Source organism: Tenrec ecaudatus (genome assembly GCF_050624435.1).
Source record: "Tenrec ecaudatus isolate mTenEca1 chromosome 2 unlocalized genomic scaffold, mTenEca1.hap1 SUPER_2_unloc_2, whole genome shotgun sequence".
NCBI classification, from domain to species: Eukaryota; Metazoa; Chordata; class Mammalia; order Afrosoricida; family Tenrecidae; genus Tenrec; species Tenrec ecaudatus.
Genome location: NW_027457578.1, coordinates 374,524 through 387,018, shown reverse-complemented (window position 1 = coordinate 387,018; position 12,495 = coordinate 374,524).

The following is a 12,495-nucleotide window of genomic DNA, read 5'->3' as shown; positions in this document are numbered from 1 at the left end:
CGGGCACTTGGACTATCTAGGTTAACTAGCAGGCACTTGGATTATCTAGGTTAACTAATGGGGAATTGGACTATGTATGTTCCAGTGCGGGCACTTGGACTATCTAGGTTCCCTAAAGGGCACTTGGACTATCTAGGTTACCTAGCGGGCACTTGGAATATATAGGTTAACTAGCTGACAATTGGACGATCTAGGTTAACTAGCGGGTACTTGGACTATCTAGGTTAACTAGTGGTCCCTTGGACAATAGGTTAACTAGCGGACACTTGCACTATGTAGATTAACTAGTGGGCCCATTGACTATGTAGGTTAACTAGTGGGCACTTGGACTATCTAGGCTAACTAGCGGGCCATTGGACGATATAGGTTAACTAGCGGGCACTTGGATTATCTAGGTTACCTAGCGGGCACTTGGACTATGTACGTTCCCTAGCGGGCATTTGGACTATATAGATAACCTCGCGGGCACTTAGACTCTGTAGGTTACCTAGCGGGCACATGGACTATCTAGGTTAACGAACGGGCACTTGGACTATGTAGGTTAACTAGCGGGCACTTGGACTATCTAGGTTAACTAGCTGACCTTGGACTATGTAGGTTAACTATCGGGCACTTCGACTATCTAGGTTAACTAGCGGGCACTTGGATTATCTAGGTTAACTAGCGTTCACTTGCACAATGCAGGTACCCTAGCGGGCAATGTGACTATGTAAGTTCCCTACGGGCATTTGGACTATCTAGGTTAACTAGCGGGCACTTGGACTATCTAGGTTAATTAGCGGGCACTTGTACAATGCAGGTTCCCTAGCGGGCACTTTGACTATGTAGGTTCCCTAGCGGGCACTTGGACTATATAGGTTCCCTATGGGCACTTGGACTATCTAGGTTCCCTAACTGGCACTTGGAATATGTAGGTTCCCTATCGGGCACTTGGACTATGTAGGTTCCTCAGCGGGCACTTGGACTATGTAGGTTCCCTAAAGGGCACTTGGACTATGTAGGTTCCCTATCGGGCATTGGACTATGTAGGTTAACTAGCGGACACTTGGACAATCTAGGTTACCTAGCGGGCACTTGAACTATGTACATACCCTAGCGGGCACTTGGACTATCTAGGTTACCTAGTGGGCACTTGGACTATGTACGTCCCCTAGCGGGAACTTGGACTATCTAGGTTAACTAGAGGGCACTTAGACGATCTAGGTTAACTAGCGGGCACTTGGACTATCTAGGTTAACTAGCGGGCACTTGGATAATCTAGATTAACTAGCGGGCCCTTGGACTGTCTAGGTTTACTAGCGGGCAATTGGATTATCTAGGTTAACTAGTGGGCACTTAGACGATCTAGGCTAACTAGCGGGCACTTGGACTATCTATGTTCACTAGCGGGCACTTGGACTATGTAGGTTCCTCCGCGGGTACTTGGACTATGTAGGTTCCCTATCAGCCTCTTGGACTATGTAGGTTAACTAGCGGGCACTTGGATGATCAAGGTTAACTAGCAGGCACTTGGACTATCTAGGTTAACTAGCGGGCACTTGGACTATCTAGGTTAATTAGCGGGCACTTATACAATGCAGGTTCCATAGCGGGCACTTTGACTACGTAGGTTCCCTAGCGGGCACTTGGACTATATAGGTTTCCTATGGGCACTTGGACTGTCTATGTTCCCTAACGGGCACTTGGAATATGTAGGTTCCCTATCGGGCACTTGGACTATGTAGGTTCCTCAAAGGGCACTTGGACTATGTAGGTTATGTAGCGGGCACTTGGACTATCTAGGTTAACTAGCAGGCACTTGGATTATCTAGGTTAACTAATGGGGACTTGGACTATGTATGTTCCAGTGCGGGCACTTGGACTATCTAGGTTCCCTAAAGGGCAATTCGACGATCTAGGTTACCTAGCGGGGACTTGGACTATCTATGTTAACTAGCGGGCACTTGGACTATGTAGGTTCCTCCCCGGGCACTTGGACTATGTAGGTTCCCTATCAGCCTCTTGGACTATGTAGGTTAACTAGCGGGCACTTGGATGATCAAGGTTAACTAGCGGGCACTTGGACTATCTAGGTTAACTAGCGGGCACTTGGACTATCTAAGTTAATTAGCGGGCACTTATACAATGCAGGTTCCCTAGCGGGCACTTTGACTATGTAGGTTCCCTAGCGGGCACTTGGACTATCTATGTTCCCTAACGGGCACTTGGAATATGTAGGTTCCCTATCGGGCACTCGGACTATGTAGGTTCCTCAGCGGGCACTTGGACTATGTAGGTTATGTAGCGGGCACTTGGACTATCTAGGTTAACTAGCAGGCACTTGGATTATCTAGGTTAACTAATGGGGACTTGGACTATGTATGTTCCAGTGCGGGCACTAGGACTATCTAGGTTCCCTAAAGGGCACTTGGACTATCTAGGTTACCTAGCGGGGACTTGGTCTATGTAGGTTAACTAGCGGACAATTGGACGATCTAGGTTAACTAGCGGGTTCTTGGACTATCTAGGTTAACTAGCGGTCCCTTGGACAATAGGTTAACTAGCGGACACTTGCACTATGTAGGTTAACTAGCGGGCCCATTGACTATGTAGGTTAACTAGTGGGCACTTGGACGATCTAGGTTAACTAGCGGGCACTTGGACGATATAGGTTAACTAGCGGGCACTTGGATTATCTAGGTTACCTAGCGGGCACTTGGACTATGTACGTTCCCAGCGGGCATTTGGACTATATAGATAACCTAGCGGGCACTTAGACTTTGTAGGTTACCTAGCGGGCACTTGGACTATCTAGGTTAACGAACGGGAACTTGGACTATATAGGTTAATTAGCGGGCACTTGGACTATCTAGGTTAACTAGCTGACCTTGGACTATGTAGGTTAACTATCGGGCACTTCGACTATATAGGTTAACCAGCGGGCACTTGGACTATCTAGGTTAACTAGCGTTCACTTGCACAATGCAGGTTCCCTAGCGGGCACTTTGACTATGTAAGTTCCCTAGCGGGCATTGGGATTATGTAGGTTAACTAGCGGGCACTTGGACTATCTAGGTTAAATAGCGGGCACTTGGACTATCTAGGTTAATTAGCGGGCACTTGTACAATGCAGGTTCCCTAGCGGGCACTTTGAATATGTAGGTTCCCTAGCGAGCATGTGGACTATCTAGGTTCCCTAACGGTCACTTGGAATATGTAGGTTCCCTATCGGGCACTTGGACTATGTAGGTTCCTCAGCGGCCACTTGGACTATGTAGGTTCCCTAACGGGCACTTGTAACATATAGGTTCCCTATCGGGCACTTGGACTATGTAGGTTCCTCAGCGGGCACTTGGACTATAGGTTCTCTATCGGGCATTGGACTATGTAGGTTAACTAGCGGACACTTGGACAATCTAGGTTCTCTAGCGGGCACTTGGACTATATAGGTTCCCTACATGCACTTGGACTATCTAGGTTCCCTAACGGGCACTTGGAATATGTAGGTTCCCTATCGGGCACTTGGACTATGTAGGTTCCTCAGCGGGCACTTGGACTATGTAGGTTCACTAACGGGCACTTGGAATATGTAGGTTCCCTATCGGGCACTTGGACTATGTAGGTTCGTCAGCGGGCACTTGGACTATGGAGGTTACCTAGCGGGCACTTGGACTATCTAGGTTAACTAGCAGGCACTTGGATTTTCTAGGTTAACTAATGGGGACTTGGACTATGTATGTTCCAGTGCGGGCACTTGGACTATCTAGGTTCCCTAAAGGGCACTTGGACTATCTAGGTTACCTAGCGGGCACTTGGAATATGTAGGTTAACTAGCGGACAATTGGACGATCTAGGTTAACTAGCGGGTACTTGGACTATCTAGGTTAACTAGCGGTCCCTTGGACAATAGGTTAACTAGCGGACACTTGCACTATGAAGGTTAACTAGCGGGCCCATTGACTATGTAGGTTAACTAGTGGGCACTTGGACAATCTATGTTAACTAGCGGGCACTTGGACGATATAGGTTAACTAGCGGGCACTTGGATTATCTAGGTTACCTAGCGGGCACTTGGACTATGTACGTTCCCTAGCGGGCATTTGGACTATATAGATAACCTAGCGGGCACTTAGACTCTGTAGGTTACCTAGCGGGCACTTGGACTATCTAGGTTAACGAACGGGCACTTGGACTATGTAGGTTAACTAGCGGGCACTTGGACTATCTAGGTTAACTAGCTGACCTTGGACTATGTAGGTTAACTATCGGGCACTTCGACTATATAGGTTAACCAGCGGGCACCTGGACTCTCTAGGTTAACTAGCGTTCACTTGCACAATGCAGGTTCCCTAGCGGGCACTTTGACTATGTAAGTTCCCTAGCGGGCAATTGGACTATGTAGGTTAACTAGCGGGCACTTGGACTATCTAGGTTAAATAGCGGGCACTTGGACTATCTAGGTTAATTAGCGGGCACTTGTACAATGCAGGTTCCCTAGCGGGCACTTGGACTATCTAGGTTCCCTAACGGTCACTTGGAATATGTAGGTTCCCTATCGGGCACTTGGACTATGTAGGTTCCTCATCGGCCACTTGGACTATGTAGGTTCCCTAACGGGCACTTGGAACATGTAGGTTCCCTATCGGGCACTTGGACTATGTAGGTTCCTCAGCGGGCACTTGGACTATAGGTTCTCTATCGGGCATTGGACTATGTAGGTTAACTAGCGGACACTTGGACAATCTAGGTTCTCTAGCGGGCACTTGGACTATATAGGTTCCCTACATGCACTTGGACTATCTAGGTTCCCTAACGGGCACTTGGAATATGTAGGTTCCCTATCGGGCACTTGGACTATGTAGGTTCCTCAGCGGGCACTTGGACTATGTAGGTTCCCTAACGGGCACTTGGAATATGTAGGTTCCCTATCGGGCACTTGGACTATGTAGGTTCGTCAGCGGGCACTTGGACTATGTAGGTTACCTAGCGGGCACTTGGACTATCTAGGTTAACTAGCAGGCACTTGGATTATCTAGGTTAACTAATGGGGACTTGGACTATGTATGTTCCAGTGCGGGCACTTGGACTATCTAGGTTACCTAAAGGGCACTTGGACTATCTAGGTTACCTAGCGGGCACTTGGAATATGTAGGTTATCTAGCGGACAATGGGACGATCTAGGTTAACTAGCGGGTACTTGGACTATCTAGGTTAACTAGCGGTCCCTTGGACAATAGGTTAACTAGCGGACACTTGCACTATGTAGGTTAACTAGCGGGCCCATTGACTATGTAGGTTAACTAGTGGGCACTTGGACGATCTAGGTTAACTATCGGGCACTTGGGCGATATAGGTTAACTAGCGGGCACTTGGATTATCTAGGTTACCTAGCGGGCACTTGGACTATGTACGTTCCCTAGCGGGCATTTGGACTATATAGATAACCTAGCGGGCACTTAGACTCTGTAGGTTACCTAGCGGGCACTTGGACTATCTAGATTAACGAACGGGCACTTGGACTATGTAGGTTAACTAGCGGGCACTTGGACTATCTAGGTTAACTAGCTGACCTTGGACTATGTAGGTTAACTATCGGGCACTTCGACTATCTAGGTTAACTAGCGGGCACTTGGACTATCTAGGTTAACTAGCGTTCACTTGCACAATGCAGGTTCCCTAGCGGGCACTGTGACTATGTAAGTTCCCTACGGGCATTTGGACTATCTAGGTTAACTAGCGGGCACTTGGACTATCTAGGTTAATTAGCGGGCACTTGTACAATGCAGGTTCCCTAGCGGGCACTTTGACTATGTAGGTTCCCTAGCGGGCACTTGGACTATATAGGTTCCCTATGGGCACTTGGACTATCTAGGTTCCCTAACTGGCACTTGGAATATGTAGGTTCCCTATCGGGCACTTGGACTATGTAGGTTCCTCAGCGGGCACTTGGACTATGTAGGTTCCCTAAAGGGCACTTGGACTATGTAGGTTCCCTATCGGGCATTGGACTATGTAGGTTAACTAGCGGACACTTGGACAATCTAGGTTACCTAGCGGGCACTTGAACTATGTACATACCCTAGCGGGCACTTGGATTATCTAGGTTACCTAGCGGGCACTTGGACTATGTACGTCCCCTAGCGGGAACTTGGACTATCTAGGTTAACTAGAGCGCACTTAGACGATCTAGGTTAACTAGCGGGCACTTGGACTATCTAGGTTCACTAGCGGGCACTTGGATAATCTAGATTAACTAGCGGGCCCTTGGACTATCTAGGTTTACTAGCGGGCAATTGGATTATCTAAGTTAACTAGTGGGCACTTAGACGATCTAGGTTAACTAGCGGGCACTTGGACTATCTATGTTAACTAGCGGGCACTTGGACTATGTAGGTTCCTCCGCGGGCACTTGGATTATGTAGGTTCCCTATCAGCCTCTTGGACTATGTAGGTTAACTAGCGGGCACTTGGATGATCAAGGTTAACTAGCAGGCACTTGGACTATCTAGGTTAACTAGCGGGCACTTGGACTATCTAGGTTAATTAGCGGGCACTTATACAATGCAGGTTCCATAGCGGGCACTTTGACTACGTAGGTTCCCTAGCGGGCACTTGGACTATATAGGTTTCCTATGGGCACTTGGACTGTCTATGTTCCCTAACGGGCACTTGGAATATGTAGGTTCCCTATCGGGCACTTGGACTATGTAGGTTCCTCAAAGGGCACTTGGACTATGTAGGTTATGTAGCGGGCACTTGGACTATCTAGGTTAACTAGCAGGCACTTGGATTATCTAGGTTAACTAATGGGGACTTGGACTATGTATGTTCCAGTGCGGGCACTTGGACTATCTAGGTTCCCTAAAGGGCAATTCGACGATCTAGGTTACCTAGCGGGGACTTGGACTATCTATGTTAACTAGCGGGCACTTGGACTATGTAGGTTCCTCCCCGGGCACTTGGACTATGTAGGTTCCCTATCAGCCTCTTGGACTATGTAGGTTAACTAGCGGGCACTTGGATGATCAAGGTTAACTAGCGGGCACTTGGACTATCTAGGTTAACTAGCGGGCACTTGGACTATCTAAGTTAATTAGCGGGCACTTATACAATGCAGGTTCCCTAGCGGGCACTTTGACTATGTAGGTTCCCTAGCGGGCACTTGGACTATCTATGTTCCCTAACGGGCACTTGGAATATGTAGGTTCCCTATCGGGCACTCGGACTATGTAGGTTCCTCAGCGGGCACTTGGACTATGTAGGTTATGTAGCGGGCACTTGGACTATCTAGGTTAACTAGCAGGCACTTGGATTATCTAGGTTAACTAATGGGGACTTGGACTATGTATGTTCCAGTGCGGGCACTAGGACTATCTAGGTTCCCTAAAGGGCACTTGGACTATCTAGGTTACCTAGCGGGGACTTGGTCTATGTAGGTTAACTAGCGGACAATTGGACGATCTAGGTTAACTAGCGGGTTCTTGGACTATCTAGGTTAACTAGCGGTCCCTTGGACAATAGGTTAACTAGCGGACACTTGCACTATGTAGGTTAACTAGCGGGCCCATTGACTATGTAGGTTAACTAGTGGGCACTTGGACGATCTAGGTTAACTAGCGGGCACTTGGACGATATAGGTTAACTAGCGGGCACTTGGATTATCTAGGTTACCTAGCGGGCACTTGGACTATGTACGTTCCCAGCGGGCATTTGGACTATATAGATAACCTAGCGGGCACTTAGACTTTGTAGGTTACCTAGCGGGCACTTGGACTATCTAGGTTAACGAACGGGAACTTGGACTATATAGGTTAATTAGCGGGCACTTGGACTATCTAGGTTAACTAGCTGACCTTGGACTATGTAGGTTAACTATCGGGCACTTCGACTATATAGGTTAACCAGCGGGCACTTGGACTATCTAGGTTAACTAGCGTTCACTTGCACAATGCAGGTTCCCTAGCGGGCACTTTGACTATGTAAGTTCCCTAGCGGGCATTGGGATTATGTAGGTTAACTAGCGGGCACTTGGACTATCTAGGTTAAATAGCGGGCACTTGGACTATCTAGGTTAATTAGCGGGCACTTGTACAATGCAGGTTCCCTAGCGGGCACTTTGAATATGTAGGTTCCCTAGCGAGCATGTGGACTATCTAGGTTCCCTAACGGTCACTTGGAATATGTAGGTTCCCTATCGGGCACTTGGACTATGTAGGTTCCTCAGCGGCCACTTGGACTATGTAGGTTCCCTAACGGGCACTTGTAACATATAGGTTCCCTATCGGGCACTTGGACTATGTAGGTTCCTCAGCGGGCACTTGGACTATAGGTTCTCTATCGGGCATTGGACTATGTAGGTTAACTAGCGGACACTTGGACAATCTAGGTTCTCTAGCGGGCACTTGGACTATATAGGTTCCCTACATGCACTTGGACTATCTAGGTTCCCTAACGGGCACTTGGAATATGTAGGTTCCCTATCGGGCACTTGGACTATGTAGGTTCCTCAGCGGGCACTTGGACTATGTAGGTTCACTAACGGGCACTTGGAATATGTAGGTTCCCTATCGGGCACTTGGACTATGTAGGTTCGTCAGCGGGCACTTGGACTATGGAGGTTACCTAGCGGGCACTTGGACTATCTAGGTTAACTAGCAGGCACTTGGATTTTCTAGGTTAACTAATGGGGACTTGGACTATGTATGTTCCAGTGCGGGCACTTGGACTATCTAGGTTCCCTAAAGGGCACTTGGACTATCTAGGTTACCTAGCGGGCACTTGGAATATGTAGGTTAACTAGCGGACAATTGGACGATCTAGGTTAACTAGCGGGTACTTGGACTATCTAGGTTAACTAGCGGTCCCTTGGACAATAGGTTAACTAGCGGACACTTGCACTATGAAGGTTAACTAGCGGGCCCATTGACTATGTAGGTTAACTAGTGGGCACTTGGACAATCTATGTTAACTAGCGGGCACTTGGACGATATAGGTTAACTAGCGGGCACTTGGATTATCTAGGTTACCTAGCGGGCACTTGGACTATGTACGTTCCCTAGCGGGCATTTGGACTATATAGATAACCTAGCGGGCACTTAGACTCTGTAGGTTACCTAGCGGGCACTTGGACTATCTAGGTTAACGAACGGGCACTTGGACTATGTAGGTTAACTAGCGGGCACTTGGACTATCTAGGTTAACTAGCTGACCTTGGACTATGTAGGTTAACTATCGGGCACTTCGACTATATAGGTTAACCAGCGGGCACCTGGACTCTCTAGGTTAACTAGCGTTCACTTGCACAATGCAGGTTCCCTAGCGGGCACTTTGACTATGTAAGTTCCCTAGCGGGCAATTGGACTATGTAGGTTAACTAGCGGGCACTTGGACTATCTAGGTTAAATAGCGGGCACTTGGACTATCTAGGTTAATTAGCGGGCACTTGTACAATGCAGGTTCCCTAGCGGGCACTTGGACTATCTAGGTTCCCTAACGGTCACTTGGAATATGTAGGTTCCCTATCGGGCACTTGGACTATGTAGGTTCCTCATCGGCCACTTGGACTATGTAGGTTCCCTAACGGGCACTTGGAACATGTAGGTTCCCTATCGGGCACTTGGACTATGTAGGTTCCTCAGCGGGCACTTGGACTATAGGTTCTCTATCGGGCATTGGACTATGTAGGTTAACTAGCGGACACTTGGACAATCTAGGTTCTCTAGCGGGCACTTGGACTATATAGGTTCCCTACATGCACTTGGACTATCTAGGTTCCCTAACGGGCACTTGGAATATGTAGGTTCCCTATCGGGCACTTGGACTATGTAGGTTCCTCAGCGGGCACTTGGACTATGTAGGTTCCCTAACGGGCACTTGGAATATGTAGGTTCCCTATCGGGCACTTGGACTATGTAGGTTCGTCAGCGGGCACTTGGACTATGTAGGTTACCTAGCGGGCACTTGGACTATCTAGGTTAACTAGCAGGCACTTGGATTATCTAGGTTAACTAATGGGGACTTGGACTATGTATGTTCCAGTGCGGGCACTTGGACTATCTAGGTTCCCTAAAGGGCACTTGGACTATCTAGGTTACCTAGCGGGCACTTGGAATATGTAGGTTATCTAGCGGACAATGGGACGATCTAGGTTAACTAGCGGGTACTTGGACTATCTAGGTTAACTAGCGGTCCCTTGGACAATAGGTTAACTAGCGGACACTTGCACTATGTAGGTTAACTAGCGGGCCCATTGACTATGTAGGTTAACTAGTGGGCACTTGGACGATCTAGGTTAACTATCGGGCACTTGGGCGATATAGGTTAACTAGCGGGCACTTGGATTATCTAGGTTACCTAGCGGGCACTTGGACTATGTACGTTCCCTAGCGGGCATTTGGACTATATAGATAACCTAGCGGGCACTTAGACTCTGTAGGTTACCTAGCGGGCACTTGGACTATCTAGATTAACGAACGGGCACTTGGACTATGTAGGTTAACTAGCGGGCACTTGGACTATCTAGGTTAACTAGCTGACCTTGGACTATGTAGGTTAACTATCGGGCACTTCGACTATCTAGGTTAACTAGCGGGCACTTGGACTATCTAGGTTAACTAGCGTTCACTTGCACAATGCAGGTTCCCTAGCGGGCACTGTGACTATGTAAGTTCCCTACGGGCATTTGGACTATCTAGGTTAACTAGCGGGCACTTGGACTATCTAGGTTAATTAGCGGGCACTTGTACAATGCAGGTTCCCTAGCGGGCACTTTGACTATGTAGGTTCCCTAGCGGGCACTTGGACTATATAGGTTCCCTATGGGCACTTGGACTATCTAGGTTCCCTAACTGGCACTTGGAATATGTAGGTTCCCTATCGGGCACTTGGACTATGTAGGTTCCTCAGCGGGCACTTGGACTATGTAGGTTCCCTAAAGGGCACTTGGACTATGTAGGTTCCCTATCGGGCATTGGACTATGTAGGTTAACTAGCGGACACTTGGACAATCTAGGTTACCTAGCGGGCACTTGAACTATGTACATACCCTAGCGGGCACTTGGATTATCTAGGTTACCTAGCGGGCACTTGGACTATGTACGTCCCCTAGCGGGAACTTGGACTATCTAGGTTAACTAGAGCGCACTTAGACGATCTAGGTTAACTAGCGGGCACTTGGACTATCTAGGTTCACTAGCGGGCACTTGGATAATCTAGATTAACTAGCGGGCCCTTGGACTATCTAGGTTTACTAGCGGGCAATTGGATTATCTAAGTTAACTAGTGGGCACTTAGACGATCTAGGTTAACTAGCGGGCACTTGGACTATCTATGTTAACTAGCGGGCACTTGGACTATGTAGGTTCCTCCGCGGGCACTTGGATTATGTAGGTTCCCTATCAGCCTCTTGGACTATGTAGGTTAACTAGCGGGCACTTGCATGATCAAGGTTAACTAGCGGGCACTTGGACTATCTAGGTTAACTAGCGGGCACTTGGACTATCTAGGTTAATTAGCGGGCACTTATACAATGCAGGTTCCCTAGCGGGCACTTTGACTATGTAGGTTCCCTAGCGGGCACTTGGACTATATAGGTTCCCTATGGGCACTTGGACTATCTATGTTCCCTAACGGGCACTTGGAATATGTAGGTTCCCTATCGGGCACTTTTACTATGTAGGTTCCTCAGCGGTCACTTGGAATATGTAGGTTATGTAGCGGGCACTTGGACTATCTAGGTTAACTAGCAGGCACTTGGATTATTTGGTTAACTAATGGGGACCTGGACTATGTATGTTCCAGTGCGGGCACTTGGACTATCTAGGTTCCCTAAAGGGCACTTGGACTATCTAGGTTACCTAGCGGGGACTTGGACTATGTAGGTTATCTAGCGGACAATTGGACGATCTAGGTTAACTAGCGGGTACTTGGACTATCTAGGTTAACTAGCGGTCCCTTGGACAATCTAGGTTACCTAGCGGGCACTTGAACTATGTACATACCCTAGCGGGCACTTGGACTATGTACGTCCCCTAGCGGGAACTTGGACTCTCTAGGTTAACTAGAGGGCACTTAGACGATCTAGGTTAACTAGCGGTCCCTTGGACAATAGGTTAACTAGCGGACACTTGCACTATGTACGTTAACTAGCGGGCCCATTGACTATGTAGGTTAACTAGTGGGCACATGGACGATCTAGGTTAACTAGCGGGCACTTGGACGATATAGGTTAACTAGCGGGCACTTGGATTATCTAGGTTACCTAGCGGGCACTTGGACTATGTACGTTCCCTAGCGGGCATTTGGACTATATAGATAACCTAGCGGGCACTTAGACTCTGTAGGTTACCTAGCGGGCACTTGGACTATCTAGATTAACGAACGGGCACTTGGACTATGTAGGTTAACTAGCGGGCACTTGGACTATCTAGGTTAACTAGCTGACCTTGGACTATGTAGGTTAACTATCGGGCACTTCGACTATCTAGGTTAACAAGCGGGCACTTGGACTATCTAGGT